General features: G+C 39.0%; 1 long non-coding RNA gene across 1 annotated transcript; it reads right to left on the bottom strand.

Moving 5' to 3' along the window:
- Nucleotides 1–372: 372 nt before the first annotated feature.
- Nucleotides 373–3,308, bottom strand: LOC143413968 (uncharacterized). The gene is made up of 3 exons (XR_013094540.1): nt 3,199–3,308; nt 2,215–2,298; nt 373–396 (listed from the first exon to the last, which is right to left on the bottom strand). It is a non-coding gene; the product is annotated as an uncharacterized LOC143413968 (long non-coding RNA).
- Between the last annotated feature and the right edge of the window lie 10,754 nt (nt 3,309–14,062).

Genomic DNA, 14,062 nt, shown 5'->3' with positions numbered 1-14,062 from the left:
GAGATGTGACTGACAAATGTACAAACTGTTTTGATGAGTTGAGCGATTTAAGTGAGAATTGCATCAACACAATAAAAATATCTTTAGCACTGAAGCATGTGTAGAAACAATAGCAGTGTGTTTAAAAGGATAAGATTTGTTTTTTTAAAAACTGAAGTCCTTCAGGGACTCTTCATGTCCAATTAATGGAAGTATTGTAATTCTGGAAGATACAATCATCATAAATATGGTTTAATACGACTTTGTATTGATTTGCTGTGACACACTTTGGGGATTCTAAGGTGATTGAATGTGGCAAGGTTGTTGAGGCTAGACAGACTGATTTGAATATTTCAGAAGCTGCTGATCTACTCACATTTTTCCACACAGCCACCTCTACGGTTTATAGAGAACAGTCTGAAAAAGACAACACACCCAGTGAGTGAAAATAGCTTGTTGATGTCAGAGGTCAAAGAAGATCGCCCAGGATACTTCAACCTGATAGAAAGAAAACAATAACGCAATCAACCATTCGTTACGATCAAGGAACCCACAACACGTGGGACCTTAATGCAAAAGGCATACAGCAGCAGAAGACCACACTGGTTGCTACTCCTGTCAGCTAAGAACAGGAAACTGAAGCTACATTTCACATGGATCCAGTAAAGGTTGACAATAGTTTGTGTGAGTGCATTGTATTTGTTTCACGTAAACCACTTCTTAAGACATATGTTTATATTTACTTTCAATTGAAGGCCAATTTCACTGCTACCACTGACAGCCTTACCACTTTTTGAAAAAGAGATCTGATTGAAAACACTGCAAAAAAAATAAGATGTCATGACATGATACTACAAATTGGATAACACCAGAATGATTCTTAAAATGTAAGAACATGTTTTTTAAAATAAATATATTATATATTTCAAAGTAAATATATCCAGCATTTCAGTAAATAATAAAGTTTTGAAAATTAGTCCAATGTTTAGATCAACGCTGCTCATTACACTGAAATCAAGAAAAAAAAAAAAATCCTAATCACAAAAGCACTCTCAAACAGTAATGCTGGAGACTTACCACATTACTATTTCCAAATTTTTGAGAATAAAAAAATCAAACCCTTCATATTTTAGTCCTGAGCTTCTGCTCAGATAAACGATTATTGACTGGCCGAGTGTTGTATTCTGCATAAAACTAATGTGATGTCAATTAGCCATTAATACAAATGTCTTGCCCTTTTCTGTAAATGTCTGATTTGACTCAGCAGTTAATATGCAGGCACTATGTGCTTGCACACAGGGAGGGTGTCGAGCGCTGCATGAAATTAACAGCAAGCTAATGGCCAAGCTGGAGGGACACTACTCAAGAAGTATAATACTGCCGATGTTCTGCTGTAAAACCTCTTGTATAACAGATTTTCCAAATATAGCAAGTCCACAGTACCTATGAGTAGAGTCCTACTGTATGTCCATTTTAAGATAAGATATACTTTATTTATCCCAAAAGAGCTTAAAGTAGAATAGCCCAAAGATTTGTGTTATGGGAGTGGTTTCAAATGGCTTGTCAAAGCTTGTCAGTTGAAGTTCCACCAGTACAAAAATGCCATTCCCACTCTGGATAACACTGTATAGAGGACAGGTGGCAGCTGCGATCATAAAGAGCTGCACAATGGTGTGGAACAATGATGCAGCAGAGTCATTGACCATTGGGGAGTGCCATGAAATGGCTACCATGTCATTGCACAAAGCCACCGGTCCATTCAGTCTTTATGACACCTGGAAGGGCAATCAGCCTTCGCTCAAAAACACAAGGTGTCCAAGAAACAAGGAGGCGTAAACATGCTGGTTAATTCTGCTACTCGGCCTACTCGCATCATGTAACCAGTTACTTTTTAAGTCATTTCAGCTTTCATGGCTGAAGCATAAATTCATGTTTGGGATGGTTACTGTCAACAAGTTGTACTGTTCCAGTTTGACTAAAGGTCAAGATTTTGAATAAATGGATGAGCTGGCACCGACATTATTTCTCTCCAGTATGTGGTTTGTAAGATAAATTTGTATCCTGAAGGCTTTTGCATTTTTTTAAAAACTTTAAGTGTTTTTATTTTATTTCTTAAAAATTTAGTAGAATGTATGCAACTGTAAGACCAACTCAAGAATCAAAGTGCTTTTTCAAATGAAATGCTATTAAGTGGTGGAACTGGCAGAAAAGACAAAAGCTGTAAGCTGAACTTACATCCCACATGGCTCGGCTCATGTCAACAAGTGAAGTGTTTACATCCTCACAACTTGAGAAGCTTGTAGCATTGTCTTAGCCCAACTGGGGGAGAAGCACAACAAACCACAGTTTGACAATAATCAAAAGGATGAACAATTTGAGCAACCACTGGAACAATAAACAGTGTTCTCCAGCTTCCACTCAACTCAGCAATAGAAGATGCTTACACTGTCATTAAACATGAAATAAAACAGTTATCCAGTAGAAAGTTACATTTATTACTATACAAAATGGTCATGGGGAAAGATCAAGTAATGGTATGGGCCCTCATTCTCATTTATCATCACTCATTCTTTTTCAGTGGCTTGAATATGATGAAAGTCTGTCTTCAGGGAAATGCTTTCTTTTGTATCAATGCATCAGTAACTGCAAATTGCAAGTGAATTGGTCATATCCCTTTGGTCGTCTACGCAGAGGTTGAATATCTTCAAATCATCTGACTCGATCTTACTGTAGCAAAAATTCACTGTTTCATATTAGTGTTTTCTCAGGTTTCCCCTTTGCATTTTAGTATTGTAATGTATGTAGTTATATTTAGTGTTTCTGATGTGTAGTTTTGTTAGTTTTGCGATGTGCCTTTCCTGTGTTCTTGTGTCTCGTTTCCATGTCTGTTCTTTCCCGGTGTGTGTGTTCCTGTTACTTCCTATTCTACTTTGGTAGTCTCCTGTCTGTGTGGCCCATGTTCTGTTTTGCCTCTCTTACTTTGAAGGTAACCTCGTCTCATGTGAGATGTTCAGCTTTGCATCCTCTGTCTCGTTGTGTGCAATTAGCCACAGTTGTGTTCCACGTGTGTTTCGTGTTCACTCGTCATTCCTTGTGTATTTAAGCCTTTTGTTGTCTTCCATCCAGTGTTGCATTCTCCCTCGTTCTCCACTATGTGTCCTGCCTGTTAGGATCCATGAGTATTTACAGTTTAGTTAGTTTTCTGAGTTTTGAGTTTACCTTTTGCCTCCTGCAGTCTGCATACTGGGTCCTCCATTCCTGCCTGCTGCACACACACTACATGTAACTTGTGTATAGTCCATGCTTTTGTGTAGTTCGCAGTGCCATGACCTGTGATACAAGAGTGCATTTGTTTCTATTGTTTCAACGAAACTTATTCTGAGAACAATTTCACTACTACAATTGACGATGTGTGACTGGCCTTAAATCAAGTTGAAGTGATTTGTCAGAAAGTACGAATGCAGTGCTGGACAGTATTTAAATAAGGGATCTACGGTTATGAGTGACGGAAGTACAAACTGTTATGTTGAGTTATGAGATTTAGATGAGAAATGCATCAGGGGAATGTTACAATGTCTGTACTGAAGTACGTATGGAAACAAAACATTGATGAATGCTTTCTTGGGCAGCAAAAGGTGGAGAGCAAAGCCAAAGGCACAGGTTACTACCGGAGGTCATAGTTTCGACAGTAACACCTGAGAGAAGAACAGCCCTGATACCCAGGGAACAGGCATGGTACAATATCTGTAAAGCTCCCCTCAGTAAGATGCACTGAAGAAGCATCATTTTGTGAACCACTGCATGGTTGTATATTTTTCTATAAGGGACAGGCAGACACTAAACAAGGAACCATGCAGTTGGACTGGCCATCAGGACATCCTTCCTAAAGGAGTAAGTCAGTCAATTTCAAAACGTTGCCTTCCTGTCACATCTACGTCACATCTGCAAGTGCATGCCCCAGTCCTGACTGAAGCTTTGCTGATTAGTGAAGGCAGCTCCTTCAAGTGCTTAATGCTAGAAATGTATGTGTGGTGGAGCCTCGTGGTGTGGAAAAAGGTAATCAGCAATGGATCACATATCCTAAGCCTGTGTGCTCGGAATGACCTTCCGATCACCAACATACTCAGAATGCCCCACCTACTCTTTACCCTCTCTGGTGAGAGAGGAAAGTCTTATCTCACAAAAAGGTGTTTAACAGGGCAGCTTAAAGTTTAGATGAATTCTTAAATATGAACATTTATACTGATTCTTTTGTTCTGTTGGCAGTGTTTGTATTTCTCTCACCCTCCTTTTGTTGTGTAGTAACAAAATTGAACACTGTAGGGAGTTTTTGGTCGTCTGGACAAATTCTTTGTGGCTATGTTGTGACATGCATAAGGCACTGGTCAAACCATATGTTAACAATAGAAAGTATTGTTATTCCGGTCAGGTCTGGGTGTAATTGCGCTCTTCTTAGTGATCAGAATTTGACACCCCATTTTCAAAAATGACAGCATAGTAATTGCTTGGAGAAGTCGTGGCTGAGTTTTTGAGCGATATCAAAATACCACCACCGTTCCATCAAAAACCACTCAGCATCATGTCTATTTACAGTGAAGTGCTGCTACTAATGCTTTTCATTCATTCAACCATGAGGCCTATTTGCCCCACCAGTGTCAGACCTCAGTGCAGTTTGTTTACCATGGCTCCGCATGAACAGTGATTTTGTGTTCTGATTTTATAATCAAACACATACCTATGAAGTGTTGTTTGATTCATATAAATACTATCCTCGATCTTTAAAAGCTGGGTATAAAATTCTCAAATGCAAAAATGTTTGAACCCCTTATGAAATTTCACTGCCTGGCTTTCATCATTTGAAGTTAGTCATAAATAACCACAACTCAAAATTTCAGTTGACTGACGACTCTAAACCCCTTTCAGCGGTGAAAGATTCTTACACAAGAATACTGAAATGCTACAGTTTTTAGTTGTAGTTAGAAATTTGATCTATATTAACAGATTCTTTGGTTTATAGCATGAGTAACCCAAGGCCTTAAAGTGACTTTCAGGTAGACAGGATCCTGCTTAAATAATTTACTCTCATTAGATAATAGATGAAGAGGCTGCTTCTCTCTTAGCTGAATGAATGACTAAACATAGACTGCTTTGGTAGACAAACTGTAGATGTATAGCAGAAGTATAAATATGTTGTTGTTATGCTTCTCCGCAAGACATCCCTGCATGATATTCCTGCATGAGTAAACATAGTCTCACAAGAAATATTCTGTTTTCACAACCTTTAAAATCAGAAATTAGGCGAGCATCATAACAACATTTGATACAAATTGATGCTGATTTTTCTGGCACACTGGAATGATCAGCAGTTACATGAGTTATTCCACAAGCTACTACCTACGTAGTCCTGATTTAGAGCTATGAGGTTGGTAAGGTTAAAAAATAAAGATTTAATGGCTGTAACTCTTATTTATTTGTGTACATGTTTTCTTAGATAATTTCTCTAGAGGAAAATTACAACTCTGCTGAAGTTAAAAACAAAGTTCACTGGTGGTCATAGAAAGAACAAAATCAGGTGTCTGTAGAGAGCACATTAACCAACAGACAAAGGTTTAAATTAGTGGTTAAAGAATTAACATTAATTAGCTGCAGCTGAAATAATAAACCACTGGGGAAAACAACAGTCAGTACAAAGTACAAATTAAAAACTGCTATTAAAATATGTTTTTTCCCCCCAACACTGGTTACTGTAAATATATTTATTTGTACTTTTTTTTTCTTTAAGATTCAAATCAAAACAAACCAAAATCTGGGGCCAGGTACAGTACGATAAAAACGATGCGATTAAAAGAAAGTCCCTGGCCATTTATTTGTTACCTTCTGGGTTGCCCTTTCACTCTGGTTGAAGATGCCAATGAACAGATCACCTGGTGGTATCTGGTTCTCCAGCCTGTTGTTTGTAGCTGATTTCCCACTCACAGGGGTGGGGGTAGGCAGGGCAGGATGGCTCCCGGTACCTGGTACGTGCTGCGGTTTGGTTTGTAGCTCAGCTGCAGGGGAGAGGTGGTGCAACACTGGTGTCAAAACCCAGTAAAGTCATGACGGATCCATGGTCCATTCAGCAGTGGTGCTTGCCCGGATGGTGGCTGACCTGGCGGCTGTGTATCACTATCTGGTAGAAAGGCTGTGGGACCAGTCCGAGCACCATACAAGGATGTCTGAATATCTGGTTGCTAAGGCTGGCTCCTGTACTGGAGAAGAGGCAACTGGAAAGCTGCTCAAACAGAGGAGCACTGAACGGAAAACACAAATGTCCAAGAAATGGCTACTTTTAAAAAAATAATGTTTGTAAACCAATCTAACTAAAGTGATACTAACACTACACAATATGTACTATTCCATAGTCCAGTTTGTTGCACCTCTGCATACTGGAGGGTTAATGTGGGTCTGGAGTTATTCAGTTGGACTCTGGTAAGGTATGTAAGAAGTGATATTTCTAACAGCACCCAAGAATGGAACTTAATTTATTTTTCAACAACCAACTTTATTATAAAAATTGCTGCATTGAGTAGTAAACAAATCTATAAGGCACATGAGAGTGCAGTTCACCACGGCTTTCAAGTGGCCACTGTTAAGCCACAGAATGCATTAAACAACAAACTTCATTGTGCTCTGTAGCAGCATTTTTCAAAAGCCTGTGCTTTTGGGAAAGAAAGACACTGAGCGGAAAACGAGGGCTTTGAGTTGTTGAGACAAAGTGAAGTGTCAACCAGACCGTTAAGGGCAGTGCCGGCCAGTGGGGGAGTGGGACATGGTGCAAGGCAAGTGCATCAAGTGTGATTACACCCCAAGAGTGGAAAAAATGTTCGAAATCCCTAAATTACCTGACTGATTAAATGAATATTTGATTGGTGAAGTGCAAAACAATGAATTATTATTATCAAAAAATGTTGGTTAATTTTCCAAGTATTGTTAATTAAAAAGGACAGCCACTCCTAAGTATCAGCATCTCAGTTTTAACTGTTTTTTTTACAGTTTGATAAAATATCATCAGTTCGATCTTGTTCATCTTATCAACAAGCAGTATAATGTAGAATATAATAATTTGCATAACATGCTGATTGCATTTATTATTATAATTGTTGTTCTCCTGACATCATTTATATGGTATTCTATGATATGTTAACACTCTAAAAATCTAAAGATTTAAATTGTGTAATAGCGTCCTTGTAGTTAAATACAGTGCTTTAAAATGTTTTACAAAACATATGAAAAATGTACCTGGACTGAACATTTTTTTCTTAAATGTCACCATGGATAAGAGTTCCTGTTTCAGTGAAGGGCTTTAGATGGCAAATGTAATTAGATGGAAAGAATTCCTCCAGGTGTTTAATGGCTGCTCGCAAGGTCAGCACAGCCATGTTTAGGATGGCATTCAGGCGTGAAGAGGAGGAGCTGGGTCTGGTTGGACTGGTGGTGTGAGCACTGCCATTGCCTCAGGTGACTCACTCAAGTTCAACCCACACCGCTCTTCATTTTTGTAAAATTTGACAGGAAATCACAGGAGAGTGTTGTCTGTCCAAATGCATTATAGGTCCATGGTCCTGATTATAGAGAGAGGCTGGATTCCTGCTTTCCCTAACAATCTCAGTGTTATTTATGGTCAATCCTATAACATTACAAATGCATCCTGTCTTAAACGACCAACTCAACTGATTACCCTTGAAGACCTTGGTCTGAGTGCAGCAAGCAAGCGTGAAGAACACAAGTGTCAAAATGTAAATGATAAAGGTTTGTTGTAGGGGCCAGAAGAAAACCATGCCTGCAAGATGGGAAGGGAATCTAAAGTGAATCCTTAAGCAGTTTGTTTGGTTGTGCTTTGTGCAAGATACTCTAGAGAGAGGCTTCCCATCTGTCCTGCTCTCACCTTGGCCACTGTCTGCCAGCTTGGTCTGCTTGTCACATTTGAGTAGTTGCTCTAGGACTAGTCCACTGAGGCCCTGTCAGAGACCACAGAGAGCAAGGCCCCATCATCAGTCACATAGATGAGCAACACAACACAGGAACCTCCCTCCAATTATGGCCAACGATCTAAATTCTCTCACTAACACTGTTACGCAGAGGATCACTCTGTGATTGTAATCAGTTCACAAAAGGAAACACGATTGTTCAATTTTCCTGCTAAAATAACTTTTGGGTAAACCTTAGTTCTAGCATGTCTAAACCCAGAAATCCTATCAATAAACATGAATGCCTCCAGAATATACCATGACATGACATTTTAAATTTCATCCTGTACAATGCCTCATAGCTAGATTAAATTAGAGCCGAAATATTACATTTGCCAATCTTGTGTCCTGATCCAGTTCCCGTGAATAGCAATCGCTCCCACTTATTGGAATCATTTTGTGATTTATGTGGGCTAAAGATATTGCACTATAGTTATAGTCCAATGACACTTCATTACCCCTGCCTGTTCAAATCATAAAAAAAATTAAAAAACCAAATCAAATCAAAACAGGCATGCACACACACACACACACACACACACACACACACACACACACACACACACACAATAAAAAATGTTACATTTACAAAAGCATGACCTCTATAAATACCCATATTGATGATATTTGTAATATCCCCAGTTGTTTTCATTATATATTTCTATATCTCCGTGATTGTCTCGACATCGTCCAGTTTGCAGGAGCAGGCAATGACTTTAGGCATTTATGTCATGGAGAACAATTTATGAGATTTGGAAACCAGCCTGCCAGTCTTGCTGATTTTTATCTTACTGAAAATGTTATGTAATTATGTGTGAGTGTCTCACACAAGACACAAGAAGGGGACTTTGTACTATTATGTCATTATAGAACTACTCAAATAAAATGTTTATTGAAAATTACATCATGTTTCTGTCTTTCTTTTTTCTTTTTTGTTTTACTAGAGATTTGATTCAGAGACTGCTCCAGTTTGTCATTACTGTGTCCTGGAAACTAACAGGAGACCAGAGGCCATGAACTAATGTAACAGCATTCTACCAAGAGACTAATGGAACTCATGCTGAATCACCTGTGAACATGGTGAGATAATTGCCATTTGGGGGATCCAAAGAGCATGGCATGATAATAAAGTCTGGGGAGCAGGAGGTCTACCTCTGTGTGATAATTGCATAGTGAAATGCCATGTGAGTTGTGGCCACGCATCACCTAAAGAACCTAAAGGTTTATTCAGAGCAACCATTATGGGAAAGTAAGAGCAGGCTTGGTTTAACAGGAGGTCAATTATAATGGAGTTGTGCTCAGGTTGTCACCACAAAGAGCATAATCAAGGAGTCCTGCTAGCCTAACTGCTAATCCATAGCTGTGCACTTGAGCGTGCTAAGCTTGTAGCCTCGTCGTGCTAATCAGTGTGTGCTCAGGGTCTGCGTCTACATTACAGACCTCTGTGTGACTGTGTGTGTTGTGGTGTCGGTGTGTTTTTGGGGAGTGAGGGGGAGAAAGCCCAACTTTCAGTCAGGCAGCGCATTAGCCTTCAGTACAGGTGAATGTCAGCATAGCACTGCTGTAAAAGACATTTTTAATCAGTGAGCCAAGGGACTTCTAGGTAAGTCGGCCTTAATGATACTAACTTAACATCACAAACAGAATAAGACTCTTGTATGACAACTTGGACATTTATTACTTAATTGGGGGGGGAATACTGTACCTTTCTTAAAGGAAAGACATACTGGATCTGTGTACTTTCTAAAACAATGCAAGATAAGTAAATGGTGCAAGACGTGAAATAATTTCAGGAATCACATTAATAACATATGCAAGTTAGAGTAATTATAATTTCTGGTGCCACAGACTGAGACCATCTGATTGGAAGAAGTGATATAAATAAATTCTAAGATGTAAGCAACCGAAGCAAGGCAGTGTTAGTGAACATATCCATTTTTCCTACTCTGTCATTTTGCTTTTAAAAACTTGCGACATCATCAACCGAGTATCAAACATCACTGTATCAATTTTTAAGTGAAAGTTGAAAAGGTTAAAATGTGAGAATGCTATAGAAAGGGTGATCCGAAGGGCCAGCTCTGTTCTAGGATGCCCTCTGGACCCAGTGGAGGTGGTGAGTGACAGGAGAATGGCGGCTAAGCTGTCATCCCTGATGGACAACATCTCCCACCCCATGCAGCAGACTGTGACAGCACTGAGCAGCTCCTTCAGTGGGAGACTGCGGCACCCACGGTGTGGGACGGAGAGATTTCGCAGGTCTTTCCTCCCCACTGCTGTCAGACTCCATAATAAAGACTTTAACTGATCAAGCACACACATCCATACATGTGCAATAATACTAAGTGCAATAATCCTTTCTGTCATCGTTGTATTTTTACTCAGTTGTATATAGCATTTGTATTTGTATTCTATTTTTATCTTATTGTATATTTATTTTATTTTATTCTACTGTATATAGTATTTTATTTTATTCTATTCTGTACAGTTGTGTACTGTATTTATTCTTATTGTATTCTAATTTTTGCCTCATAACTCTTGCACTGTCCACTTCCTGCTGTGACAAAACAAATTTCCCACGTGTGGGACTAATAAAGGCTATCTTATCTTATCTTAAATACCCTGCTATCAGAATATATCATTATTTCACTGTGCTCTCACATTTTATATGACCCTCACGATTATCTGCATGATGTACACAGAACGCGCTCTGATCTGTTTCCATGTTCAATCTCCACCCTGCAGACTGGATTACTACTGCGAGCCTACGGCCAAATCAGAGTAGCACATCTGCCCACACAGGTTCACGGCAAGGTCTAGTACAGTACCAAACTGCCAACTGTGATACACAACTTTATGCTTCTCACAGCCTGGGACACAACTTAGTCCTAATCCTAGATGTTTTACTTGTCATTCTATTTCAGGTGAAACTTGGCCTGTCAGCCCTATGCTCAACATCCTACTGATGTGCATCATGTCTCCTCCTAAATATGCCTCCATGAAAACATTCTAAATGGGTCAGAACTCTGTTGGATATGAGTCTTAAACAGTTTGAAAAGGGAGAGGAAAAGATAAGTCATTCAAAGAACCATCAACCTGATACTCCCAGAGAATACTAAAAAGACAGACTACAAAGGAAGGCACTTTAGAGACTGTTAAATGTGTCCAAGAACAAATGAAATTGAGCATGGTTAAAGGCTAAGCAGTTGTGCAACAAAAGCTCCAGACCATCTTTCCGATGTTATTTTCCCACTACCCTGCTTGTGTGTTTGTTCTTTCACATGTGTGTGAATCAGGGGTAATTCCAGGATTTTTAAAAGGGGGTGATGGAAGAAGCGAACAGAAAATAAAACAATTTTCAAGCTTTTGTGTCATTTTTAATTCTCCAATAAAAAGGCATTTTACAAGAAACGTCCCACTGCACGAGAGCTTCTGTTGCCTGACAAACAGGCTAGTCTCTAACAGGCAGACTGTATGTTTGTTTGAGTTTTATTTAATTGAAAGCATAAAAAGTATATTTAAAATATACGTATTGCTTGAACATACACACTAAATATTTGACAATTTAGGATATCTGGGATCCATAGGCAGTGGACCACACCTTTTATTCTTATAATTCAACTGATATCAGTCCCATTCCCACAGTTGTATGAAAGCCGTCTTTACAAACATTGGTGAAAGTATGGGTTACTCTAAAGCGCTCAATGAATTTGAGAGTAGAACTATAACAGGAAGTTGTTGACTCAACAGTTCCATCTTCCTTTGTAGCTATTCCACGACAAACTAAGTGGTATTATTATGAAGTTACTATGTTATTATTTGTGGAAACGATTAAGAACCACAGCAACTCAGCTACAATGTGGCTGAGTCTGCTGAATTCTAAATCTCCTCTGGCATTAACATCATCACAAAAATTGCACACCGGGAGCTTCATGGCTTGGATTTTCACGGTCGAGGAGCTCCTGCAGGTGTTATGTGTAGGTGGCTGACTTCTTTATCCTTCTAGTGTATGTGAATCATTGCACAATATAACAATTTATATTTTATTTGTGATATGTAGTTATATAAACAGTAATGAATACATATCACACATATAAAGAATTGCCACATATAATACACCTGCAGTACATTTTCTATCAGCATCATACTTCCAGGCAATGTGGATTGCCTAACATCACTAACACTACCCAGACATATTACATTATACAGTGCTGTGTAGCTAGTGGTTTGTGCCTGTCAACATTTTATTAGTCACTGTCATGTGCTTTGGGTTATCCAAACATTCCACTTTCAGGACCATTTTGTTGCGCTGCTATAGAGTTTCACACAACAACTGTGTATTAGATATGTGCAATCCCTGCGCTGCTTTGACTCAGACACATCCTGAACTGTTTTCTACCATGTCAACAATATTGATCTCACTGCCCACCCCAATGAGGAGGGTTTCAGTCTGTTATGAGATGGAATTAGATTCTTGTCACACAGACATACAATTACAGTGCGTTTCCCTCAACATTTGAGACAATCTCACAGGAATGAAACAAATCCAAGCCACTTGTATTATCAGGAGAGGGCAAACAAAAGAATGCAACTTCATCAGAAGGGTGGGGGGGTGCTCAGTGTATCACATGAAGTGCTGCTGCAGACGGAGCATATATCAGCATAACTAAAGGAGCCTTCAGGGTCACCTGATCCAGCTCTAAGTTTACTTTTTGAAGTTCTGTATTCCACTGAGCAAATTATTTTCCATCTCACAAGGTGTAAACTGTAAATATTTTTGTTTCATCCAAACAAATTGCACTAAACTAACAGGTATGGCAGAATTGCCAAGCTGTGTTTTAACGTCTTCACGATTACGTTTTCACCTACGGTGTGCTGTTAATATCGATACCCGATGGATCCAGGAGTCATTACTTTATACAGGCTTTACTACAGCGCCATATCAGATTAGCCGAACTATCTCTTGACCAATATGGGGTCTCAGTGTGGCCAAAACCAATAATGAGAAAACCGAGATTGAATTTGAAATTCAGTATGACTGGAAGGATTAGTGTGCAGCCTAAGACTTCTCTCGCCTCAAAGATGTCAGTTGGATTTGAGCTGGAGGGGGGTTGGAGGTGGGTTTTCTATGATGACCTACATTTCTCCTAAACCAGTTGCAATGCAGGGACTTAGCACATGGGCAATGTCTCATAATGTTATAGCCTCCAGAAAAGGAACTACAGGGATGTAATGGAAGAAATGGGATGCAATGGCTTTGCAAATAAAATGCAATGAAAGAAAACACTTTTTTTACTTTGTCTACTGCAGCAACAAGTTCAATACACTAGACTTTCCTTCTACGGCAGGTGATGTTTATCTGCTGTACTGTGCACAGTTTTGCCCCAAAGACACAGAACGTAGCAAAAAACATCACAAAAATTCACTTCTGTAATTTAAGACAATCACCCATCTCATACACACGAATGTCCTTTTATTCAATAAATCATCAAGTAGTTAGTGTTGCCTAGCAACCACATCATCAGTACCTACATTGTTTTAACATGATGAATGACTACTGGGTTCAAGTCCTGCAGTAAAATCTAAAACGCGAAGGCTGAAGTTCATGTGATTGTCTTCGGCATGTACAACTGCCTGGAACATTCAGCAAACATTCAGCAAAATGCAATAAACTGTACTATCTCTATATACACTGCAGTTGATTAATGAATATCTAATGCATAAAAATGATAATTTAATGAGCAGAAATGTATAGATATTTGTGAGAAACTGGTTAATTGATGCTATAAATTTTGGGTGGATTGTACACCCTCTTGTCATCCAGCCCTTAAGCATTATTGATGAATACGATCTGTGAGATTAAGATGCATTAATTTGGTGATAGGTATTTAATTTGATAAGCACATCTAATTTAATGCCTGATTTTCACCTCCTTTGCGTAATACTCTGTGCATTAGTATTAGACAAAATGATTGAAAGAGTCATTTTGCAGTGCATTCTCAGTGTCATTCCCCCATTGGTTGTTTTCATTGTGAATAGCAGCATGAAGGTGGACCTTTGGCAGTCTCTCAAATGCATCC

This window comes from Maylandia zebra, linkage group LG2 (genome assembly GCF_041146795.1).
Source record: "Maylandia zebra isolate NMK-2024a linkage group LG2, Mzebra_GT3a, whole genome shotgun sequence".
Classification (NCBI taxonomy): domain Eukaryota; kingdom Metazoa; phylum Chordata; class Actinopteri; order Cichliformes; family Cichlidae; genus Maylandia; species Maylandia zebra.
Note: the sequence above shows the minus strand (reverse complement) of the source record. Positions and strands in the feature narration are given on the sequence as shown.